The 10,568-nt window shown below is 54.4% G+C and overlaps 1 long non-coding RNA gene across 2 annotated transcripts; it reads left to right on the top strand.

The window, feature by feature from the left end:
• Positions 1-187: 187 nt before the first annotated feature.
• Positions 188-9,106, top strand: LOC115513479. Of its 2 annotated transcripts, XR_003968708.1 has the most exons (4): positions 188-2,030; positions 5,109-5,350; positions 8,351-8,443; positions 8,763-9,106. It is a non-coding gene; the product is annotated as an uncharacterized LOC115513479 (long non-coding RNA). The 2 variants fall into 2 exon arrangements; XR_003968707.1 differs by lacking the exons at positions 8,351-8,443; positions 8,763-9,106 and adding an exon at positions 6,598-7,194.
• Positions 9,107-10,568: the final 1,462 nt, after the last annotated feature.

The raw sequence follows: 10,568 nt of genomic DNA, 5'->3' as shown, positions 1-10,568 counted from the left end.
GGCCGCGCCTGCTGCGAGCCGAGCGCGGGGCCCTGTCCCCGCCCGGCGCATGAACCTTCGGGCGCGCTGTGGCCCCTCTCCGAGCAGTGGCGGCCTCCGCCGCCCTCCCCGCCGCGCCAGGCTTTATAGGGAGGAGGAGGCCCCCGCGGCAGGTAAACACCGGGCCTTGCGCAACAGCTCACCTGGTTCTCCAGCTTCCCAGCTCGGGTCTGGGGGAGGAGGGCGGGGGACGCGCGCGCCCGGGTCCTCGGGGCGAGCAGGTGCTCGGGAGGGGGCGCTCTGGGGGCAAGGCCGCACCGTGGGGGCGGGGGTCGCCTCCTTGTCACCCCTCCGGCGCCCCAATCTCATCTCCGCCCCGGGCCTGTGCTGAGCCGGTGGGCAGAGCGCCCGGGCTCGCTTTCGGCGTGTGCGCCCACATCGCCGGGGTGTGAGTCACTCCAGGCGGCCGGCACACCCACTTCCCCGGAGTTGGAGGCGGGAGCGAGGATCCAGGCCTCGGTCTGGTGTGTGCTGTCACTGCTGGTGAGTCTTTCCTTTCCTCCCTGCTTGCTGCCTTACCTATTAAGGGCTTAAGAACTCTCTGAAGCTGTGGGGTAAGGGAGGGGGGAGCAGGCGCCCCCGCTCAGGTCTCCGGGAGTCAGTTCTACGTCTGGCTGGGCCTCCCCTACTTCTACTCTCTCCCCACCTGTCTCTAGTTCTTTCTCTCAGTTTTTCCCCGTGTGGGTTTTTATTTCCACTTTTCACCCTTCTTTGGGGTGTACCTAGGGTTCATCTATTTCAAGTCTCTTGGTAAACAGTGGCCCAGAGAGCTGGCCTTGCCAAGGTCACAAAGGCCGGGAATAAGCAGAAGCGGGGCCGGAGCCAGCCCTGATCTGTGCCCTAGCTGTGACGCCCCGCTGCCTCTGTTTCATTTGAGATCCCCAAAACCTCCCCTCTGCTTTCCAAAATCTTCCCTCTGATCTTTCCTCTCCCTCCCCTCTCATCCATCTCCTGGCTCTTCCCTCCTCTCCTCTCTTCCCACGCCCTCCACCTGCTAGTTCCTCTGCCGCTCTCGCTCTCACGGGAGGCCTGTCTGTCTGCCTGCCCTGCAGGGTTTGTGGGGAAGTAAACATCTGTCCACGAGTGTGCTCGCACACACTGTTGTACAGACCTGTCTGCTCACCCGTCACGTCCAAATTCCCCACGGACAGAGGCGTTCACATAATGCAGAGGCCACAGATGTACCCAGTCTCAGACACACTGAATACCACTGGGGTGGACAGCGAGGGTTTCTCAGGGACACAGAGACGTACTCCAAGAAAACACGCAAAGAGACGCTGTCATCAGTTTTATTGTCAATAAGAACAATGCGGCAGCCGTAGGTCTTTGGGGAGCAGCAGCTCAAAGACGAACATAATAAAGATCGGGCAGCCCTTGAGGCCCCCTTCTCCCCACCTCTGCTCCGCACTTACCGGGGAGACGCTCAAATTGGACACCGTGATAAACCCTCACAAACAAACACATGTGTATTTATCTTGGAACAAAGCTCTCAGCTCAGTGCTCATAAGACCTACAGCTACAGATACGACCCAAACCTGTTTTGTAAAACGGGCTTTCGTGCTGTGGAAGATGGAGTCACAGTCCCCCAAGATGTCCACGTCTTCATTCCTGGAACCTGGTAAACCTGGTAAATCTGTTACCTTCCAGGGCAAAGGGGAATTAAGTTTGCAGATGGACTTAGGGTTGCTGATCACTTGGGTTCGAAACAGGGAGATTTCTCTAGATTATCCACAGGGGTTCAAGGTCCACAACATCCTTAAAGGCAGAGGACGGAAGCAGGAGAGAACAACCAGCGAGAGACGTGTGAGAAGCACTCAGCCTAACACTGTTGACTTTGAACACTGAGGAAAGGGCTGCGTGCAGAGGAAGCAGACGGCCCCTCGGAGCCGGAAAAGGAAGGCAATGGACTCCAGGAGGCCTCCAGTCCTGCGGATGGCTTGATTTTCACCCAGTAGGACCCACTTTCGACTTCTGAACTGCAGGACTGTGAGGTAAGGGTGCGCGATTTGCGTTTGTGATCATTTGTTACGGCAGGCTCTGCTTCCCCTGTCCCACAAATCTCTGACCCTTGGGGACTCTCTGCACCTGTTTTTTTTCGCCCCTTCAATCTGTCACATGTTCTGGAGTTCCCTGTGTCTCTTGGTGTTCTTGCCCGTTCTCTTTCTGTCTTCCTTCGGATCGCTTCATCTTCTTGGTTCCATCCCCTCCTCAGGGCCTTTCAGACATTGGGTCCTTTCCAGATCTGGGCCTGGAGAGGTGGGGAAATGGCACGCGAGTGTGTTCAGAGAGCTGGCGTTCACAGCACAAGTGCCTGCTGCGGCCTGCAAGGTCTGCTCTGCAGTTCCGTTCATGTTCACGTGAGAATGACCTGGGCAGCTTTTAGGTTCCTGATGTCCAGGAGACACCGCAGGTCAACTGTACGGAATCTCTGTGGATGGGGGGGAGGAGGTAGGCATCAGGAGTTTTGAAAGCTTTCCAGGAGATCCCAATGTTTAGGCATGTGGTGACCCCACGGTGTGACGTGATGAGGGTGAAGTGTGCAGATGGACCTACCCTCCCCAAATCAGCCCCCATTTCGCTGTGCTAGACGCAGGGCTCACATTGTTTGCTCCCTGAGCATACGCGGGCTGGTCTCCCCGCCAGGTGTGTGCACTTGCTCGGGCCCCGCTTCCTCCAGAGCTGGACGAGGCTGTGTCCGTCTTGTCATCCAGGGCTCAAGCCACATGGAACACTTCAAGAGAGGATGTCTTTCCCCATTGTATCTCAAGTTGCTTTCCTCATCTTTACCCAGATGTACTGTCTTTGTGGTATTTATCACTATCTGAAATGGTCTGCTTATCTGTTTCGAGCTGTTTCTGTCCAATAGAAGGTAGTTTTATAGGAACAGGAACCTAGCCTTTATTATGTTCACCATGCTTTCCCTGAACCTGGAACGGTGCCTGGCACTCAGCAGGTCTCAATAAATAGACAGTAGAACCTTGACTGCGAGTATCTTGTTCTGCAAGACAAGCAAACATTTCTGATAAGTTTTAACTTGATAAACGAGTGATGTCTTGCAATACAAGTAGTACGAGATGTGGAATGTCACATGATCAACACTGAGCCAATGTTCTCTCTCTCTCTCTCCCTCTCCGCGCCCCCCCCCCCCCGGGGTTGTGGGTGATCGTCTCCCATGCTCGGATGCTCAGTCTCAGGCCGAAGTGTTTGGCAGAAATCAGTGACTTTTCAGCACGTTGGAAGGTGCCCGTAACTGGCACTAGTGTATTTTTTGTTACTTCCAAGCACCTGTGGACAGTCCTTTGCTTTTCCAGAAAAGTGAGCTTAGGAATGCTTTGCTTCATTCTAGGTCAGGCTGCCTGCAGATATAGACCCTTTCCTCTGTTCCTCGTCGCCAGTTACATTAAATACAGTATATGACAAGAGTTTATCGACACTGCACTGTAGTCAACATCCGTGCGAGCGTATACAAGGGCCCCCATGCAGAGAAAGATTCCGTGGAGCCAACAGGTGGCAGTGATTCTGTCAGTGATAGTGAAAGTCTTTCTACACAAGAACCCTCCTCTCTCTTGCCTCCCTCACACCAGCCGTGAAAGTTTTCAAAGGGAAGTGCAGGTTAATTTGTTTATTTTTCTTTATATTTTCTTGATTTTTTTGTATTATATTACAATATTGTAATCATTTTTATATGAATGATGGGTTGTGGAACGAATCACCTGAGTTTCCATTATTTCTTATGGGGAAATTCACTTTGATATGCAAGTGTTTGGATTACAAGCATAATTGTGAACAAATTATACTCGCAAACCAAGGTTTTACTGTACACCCAGCCATTGAACTGCCTGCCGCCTCTTGGGCAAACTGAAGTGTCTTCTGGCAAACTCTCTTAGACCTTCTAAATGTGCACAATATTCTTCTCCTCAGTCAGCAATCATTGCACACTGGCAGAGGCCAGGCATGGTGCTGGGGGACACCCACATAGTATGTGGCATGGCATTCAGCCTGTGCTCCGGAAGCTCATGGTCTAGTCATCACATGCCTTCTGGAAACAAACGTCAGGGACTCCTGCTAACAGTGCTTCTGCTCAGCCTCTACCCGGTGCTCCCCATGAGCCCACACCTAGTGGCTCCCAGACACATAGTGCAGGGGTGGACATTTGGAGACGGGCACTGCCGGGAAATGTCTCACTTCTCAAGGCTTTCTCCCTCCCCTGCCAGAATCCCTAACAACTCTGCCTGAACCCTCTGATCCCTGTTCTGGGCTCATTCTACCTCCAGAGAGCTACATGGGTGGAGGTGACCCTTGGTATGTGCTGGGTTGGCTTTGTGGGCCGACTGACCGCGACTGGATCCCGCCTCCCTCATACCAGTCCCCACCCCTTTCCAGCTGCTTCCAGGAGGTCTCCCCTCTCACTGTGGAAAGGGAGGTGGTGGAGGTGGGGCAGGCCTTAGCCCATCTGCTACTTTCTTTCTTTCTCTTCTGCTTCTTTCTCATTTCGTTTATTCTTCAGCCTGGCTCTCCTCCATGTCCATGACATCCCCATCCGGTCAAAGAGTTCACAAGTCTTCAGGGGGTGTTAAGGCGGAGAGAGGTGTTTGGGAGATTGAGGACCAGACAGTCCAGGTCTTTGCCCTCAGGGAATGTGACCAGGCAGATGAAGCTTTGTCCCTCATCCACCAGAATCCACCACTGCCGAGTTAGGGAGTGTGACGGTGCACAAAGGTGTACCCATCATCCACCCAGAGCTGTCATTACTGAGTTGTAAAGGTGGACTGAGGATTATGTTGACAGATTGTAGGATGAGTGGGAATGATTTCAGGAAGGCCTCCTGGAGGCCGTGACTTGTAAACAAAGGGCAGGTTGGGTTGAGTGGGAAAGAAATGGAAAAGCCTGAACCAAAATCGTGAAGCGTCTTTGGGGAGAAAACCAGAGTAAGAGATCTCAGGGGATAAGAAGCCTAATTAAGGAAGCGCAGTTCTTTCTCAGGCCTCACTCACTGTGCCCTGTTGCCCAAGACTTTCTTCAATGTCGGTTGCTTCTGTAAGGACTTGTGTTTTTTGTTTTTTTTAAAGACTCTGCTGTTTACAATGTGCAGCCGTCCCAAGAATTGCTGCACATACTCTGGGGAGACAGCCCTGATGGAAAGGGGGCTCGAGGCAGACAGAGGATGAAGTTTCCAGCAGATCAACCTGATACTCATGGACATGACCCCGGTTGCAAGCCCGGCACCCTCCCAGCCCGCGCTCTGTAGCTCTGTAGCAGCTCTGAGCTGAGAGGATGACTCAGATTCCTGGGGTTAAGGATTTGCTTTCAGGTAGAGCTGCTGAAATTCAGACCCACTGCCCCCACCCCTGTGTTCTTTCCCTGAGGCGTTATGTCCTGTCTTCTGAGACTTGATTTTCTCTTTCCTGTCCCCCTCCTTGAAGCCCCTGCTCAGGGCTAATGGTGCCTGTGGGGGGGTGGTTCCTCCCTCACCTTTATCCTGGATGCTCATTTGTTCTCTGTCCTTCTGACCACCACCCCCCCACACACACACAGCAATGTCACTTTATCCACCCTTTAAACTGCCCTACAACATTCCATACTCATTCTTCCCTCCAGTGTGTCCCCAGACCTCCTCATCCCGCCTCCCCCCCCCCCCCCCCCCCTTAGGGGCCATGCATTTGCTCCTGCATTCAGGTGGGCTCCCAGCAAGCACTTGCTGAGTCCAGCACTGTGCTGGGAACTCTGGTACAGGGTGAGCAAGCCAGCCATGGTCCCTTGTCCTCTGGCAAATTAGATTCTGTTGGGAAAGACTAACCATAAGCAAGTAAACAAATAAATGAACAAGATAATTATAGATGTGATAAGTGCTTTGAAGAACATAAAGCGGGTAATATAAGAGGAATTAAGTGGAGGAGGTGTGCACGACTTTGACAGGGTGTTAGAAAACGCTTCTCTGAGGGGTGATGTGTGAGCCAAGCTCTGGGTGGTGAGAGGGAGCCCCCAGGCTGGGGGGCAGGGGGGCAGTTCTTAATGCTCTGAGTGTGACCAGTGGTGAGGTAGGAGGTGCACAGGCCCTGACAGGTGACAGGCGCTGGGCTGTGTTCTAAGAGCCAGGATTACAGGGTCGGTCTGTGCATTCACAGACCCAGCAGCCTTCACCTCCCTTCCTGCTGTAAGTCTGGTCCTCCTCTGCCCCCTCACATTCGGGATGAGAATCCGTTTCCATGTCCACCCCCCGCAGCGAGAACAAGCCTTCCAAACAGACGATTTCCTATGCTGTGCCGGGCACCAGATGCAGCTAACTGGCTTCTGTTCTCACACTTTGAGGTCACGGAATCCCAGATGGGTAGAGCGTTAGAACTGACAGGGACGTTATCACCACGTAGCCTAATGCTTACATTGCAGATGAGAAAACTGGGGTCCACAGGAGCGACTGTGCTCATCCAGGGTAGCTGGGGTGCGAGCAGGCCAGCCCTTCTAGTCCCCATCCCTCAAGAGTGCAGGAAGGTTGCTGCCTGTCTCTTCTACACTCATTTCAAATAAAGAGGTGCTCACTGACCACTCTTGTATGTTCAGGGTGAGGCCCTGCTTGACCAGGAGTAGAAGGAGCGAATGATGAGGTCCAGGCACACTAACACTGATGTATGACAATCAGCATGACGGCCACAGCCTGTGGACAGCAAGAGAGACACCAGACAGTCATGTGCATGTCCACACAGTGCCGTGAAGGGAGCTGCAGGTGCTGAGGACCAAGTCAGGGAGCAGAAACTACTCTCTGTCTGGTCTGGTCGGCGGCAAGGGATTCAATACAAGGAACCACGTGATAAGAGAATCATGGAAAGGCCTGGAAGGTCACAAGGCTCTAGCTGGACTCTTGGTTTCAAGGTCAGTCAGTCAGAAGCACTCCCAGAAGCACTGCCCCCACTCCCACGTGTCTGCTGGAGCTCGGCCACCTCATCTGCTGTAGGAGGGGGGCCTCCCTCACTCTTGCCTCTTGAATGTCATACAACTACATCCAACTGGGGAAACCCTAGCTGCAAAAGTTCCTGAGAAGTAGAGTTTGTTTTACTTTCCAACCTCTCCAAATAGAAGGGACATCATTCCACATATCTAGAGTTGCCAGATAAAATATGGGACGTCCAGGGGCGCCTGAGTGACTCAGTTAAGCGTCCGACTTCAGCTCAAGTCATGATCTCGCAGTCCCTAAGTTCGAGCCCTGTATCAGGCTCTGTGCTGACAGCTCAGAGTCTGGAGCCTGCTTTGGATTCTGTGTCTCCCTCTCTCTGCCCCTCCCCTGCTCATGCTCTGTCTCTCTCTGTCTCAAAAATAAATAAAAACATTAATATATATATATGTGTGTGTATATATATGTGTGTATATATATATATATATATATATATATATATATATATGGGGTGTCCAGCTAAATATGAATTTCAGATAAACAATGAATTCTCTTAGCATCAATATCTCCCAAATACTGTATGGGGAATACTTATACTAAAAAATGATTGATTATTTATCTGGGATTTAGATTTAAGTAGATGTCTTATGTTTCTGTTTGCTGAATCTGGTGAGCCCACAAAGACCTGGCACAGGGCTCTGGTTTAGATGGGGGTGTTGAGGAAGGCCCCTCTGGGGAGCCAACGTTCAAGAGGAGACCGGAGAGATGAATAGAAGTTCGTCAGGCACAGAGAGGAGGGAAGGGCATTCCAGGGGCAGAGAACAGCTTTACAAAGACTCTGAGGAAAGGGCCAATGGGGGCCGATTTAAGGAAAGCTGGTATATGGTGAGCTGCAGGTGAAGGTAGTGCCAGTAGATGAAGACTCAGGAAGAGACCAGACCACACAGGGTCTCCAGTTAGAAGGAGCTGAACGAGACAGGTGTGGAATAAGAGTGACCCAGGGCCTCTGCAAGCCAGTGGTGGCCCCCAGAGTCTTGTGGGTTGGTTGTCCTGAAGAAAGAACGTGCTCCAATGATCTAGGTGACAGGCGGTGACCCCGGAAAGGAGCAGGCCAACTTCAAGTGTTTTGTTGATGGAAGCACCATCCTGGTCACTGGGGTTCAGGGGAATCAAGGTTGAGTTCCTGGCTCTGGGAATGGACTAGGTTCATGCAAAGTGAGCTTTGGGTGTTGACATGGGACTGCAGAAGAGGAGGTCAGGACAGAGGGACACCAGGGCACCTCCTCTGGGTCTCTCTATAGAGCACCCCCTCCCCTGCACTTACCTGCTTGGTCCTTCTCTCCCTCCCTACGTGTCCGCCTCCACCTTATCTGCTTTCCTATTCTTGCTCTCCCTCTGCTTGTCCTCATCCCATTTCCTGGACAGAATCAAGCTCCGTCAGTGCGGTGGATGGAGTGTAGAAGCCAGAAACGGAAAGCTTTCCCATGGCCCTGTGGTCCACAGTCTCCCAGCGGACCGGTAAGCCATTAAATCTCTTCCTGGTTCCAGGAAGGACTAAGGCTGGACTCAGGCAGCCAGGGAGGTTGGAGACATCCTCTAGCAGATGGGAAACCCATCAGTCCAGACCCCTCATTTTGGATCTTTGCCCATTGTGACTAAACTAGGTAAGATCCTGCCCAGTGTGGAGGAATGCACACCCTATGCAGAAACAGTGGGATTTCCAAGATTTGACTCACTTCTTGTCAGTTTTGTGATTATAGAGTGGAGACATTTATATTGATGTCAGAGACTTGTTTTGATGATCAAAGGAAATCATTTGTATTCATTTATTCAACAGATATTTATGAAGCCTCGACAATGTTTCAGAGACTGTGTTGGGAGCTGGAGCCTCAGAGAGGATGAGGCAGGCAAGAATGTGCCCTCATGGGGATTCCATTCTGATGGGGAAGACAGGTCGATAAAAATGGGAAATGCCTGACAGGAAGCTGGGAAGGAAGGGAGGGAGTAGTGTGTAGATAGGTCTGGGTTACAGTTTCAGCGGGTGGTATTTGAGCAAGGTGAAGGGATTGGCCAGGCACTAGGAGAAAAGTGGTGCCGATTGAGGGAGAGGTGGGGCAAAGGCCCTGAGGCAACACTGTCGTGGGTGGGATGTAGCCTGAAGGCCTGGTGGCTGGAGCTGGAAGGAGGATCCCTGGGCGCGGGGGGGGGGGGGGGGGGGGGGGGGGGGGGGTTGGGGCCGGGGCGGGTAGGGTCTCGAGGACTCTGGCTCCAGGGGAGGCGAGCCTGGCTCAGGAGGCAGATGGCAGGAAGAGGCTGCTGGTGTGGGTGCAGGCAGAGGGGCAGGAGGTGGGATGTGGGAGCAGGGAAGGGCCCCTTGACTGAGGGCACTGCCGGGGCTGCGTGGTGAGTCGTCAGGGGTCAAGTGTGAACTGTCAGCGCCCAGTAAACACGTGCCATCGTGAGCCAAGGAAGACCAGTCTTCACCACCTCTTCATTCTTGGGTCCCACTAACCACTCCTGAAGCGTGTGTGACAGTGTCACAAGGAAGAGACTGGGCCAGAGGGTGGGGCCTCAGTGCTTCTGCCCCCAGCTGACCCCCAGGGACATGGAGGCACAGAGAGTAGGGGCAGGGGCCATGAGTCAGAGACACCAGGCGGAACTGGCAGGGGAAACCGGGAGGGAGGCAGCCGCAGAGGGTGACCCAGAAAAGCCAACCGAGCCGGAGGGGCCCCACGTGACACGCTGTCCCTCCTCTTCCCGGGTGACCTGTCACCAAAACATCACTGGCATGCTGCTGGCACCCGGCCTACCAATTAGTGCAGGCGCCTCTCCCTCTGACTTCCTGAGGAGCCTCGACGCACCCCGCAGCCCTCCACCCGGCTCTGCACGCACCACCCGCCCGCGGGTCTGGGGGCAGCTGGCCCGGTCCTGCGGCCCCTCCCGGAGCCCCTCCCGGGTGCTGAGCGTCCTCGAAACCCAAACTCGGGCTGCGAAGAGGACGCACCTGCACCACCACGTCCCGCGCCCGGCTGGGGGGGGGTGGAGGGAGGGGGGACTCAGGAGGGGTTTTAACCAGGCGTGCAGGTTCACCCCACCTAAGAGGGTGGGAGCTGCAGACAAGTGGGCCCTGAATCAGGGCGCGGCAGGGCTCACCAGACTGGATGGACAGACCCGGACCGCCTGTACAGGGACGGTGGGGGACAGGGTGGAGACAGGGACCTCGGACCGCCTGCACCGGGACGGTGGGGGAGAGTGGGGGACCCTGGACCACCAGCACGGGGGACAGTGGGGGATGGGGTGCAGACAGGGACCCTAGACCACCTACACTGGGGACGGTGGGGGACCGTGTTGGACTGGGTGGAGGCAGGGACCCCCGACCACCTGAACCGGGACGGTGGGGGATGGGGTGGAGGCAGGGACCCCGGACCACCTGGACCACCTACACTGGGGACGTGTTGGACAGGGTGGAGACAGGGATCCCGGACACCTGCTCCGGGCCACTGGGGACCCAAGGGGTTGCCCAGGGTTCTGTGCTGCAAGGGTGGGGGCAGCATTCCCGCAGGAAGTGACGAGTCTGGTCCTGGAGGGACATATTCCCCCAGTCGGTGGCAGGACAGGGTGTGAGAGGGCTTCAGGGTGAGAC

Source organism: Lynx canadensis, chromosome B2 (genome assembly GCF_007474595.2).
Source record: "Lynx canadensis isolate LIC74 chromosome B2, mLynCan4.pri.v2, whole genome shotgun sequence".
In the NCBI taxonomy this organism is placed as follows: domain Eukaryota; kingdom Metazoa; phylum Chordata; class Mammalia; order Carnivora; family Felidae; genus Lynx; species Lynx canadensis.
Note: the sequence above shows the minus strand (reverse complement) of the source record. Positions and strands in the feature narration are given on the sequence as shown.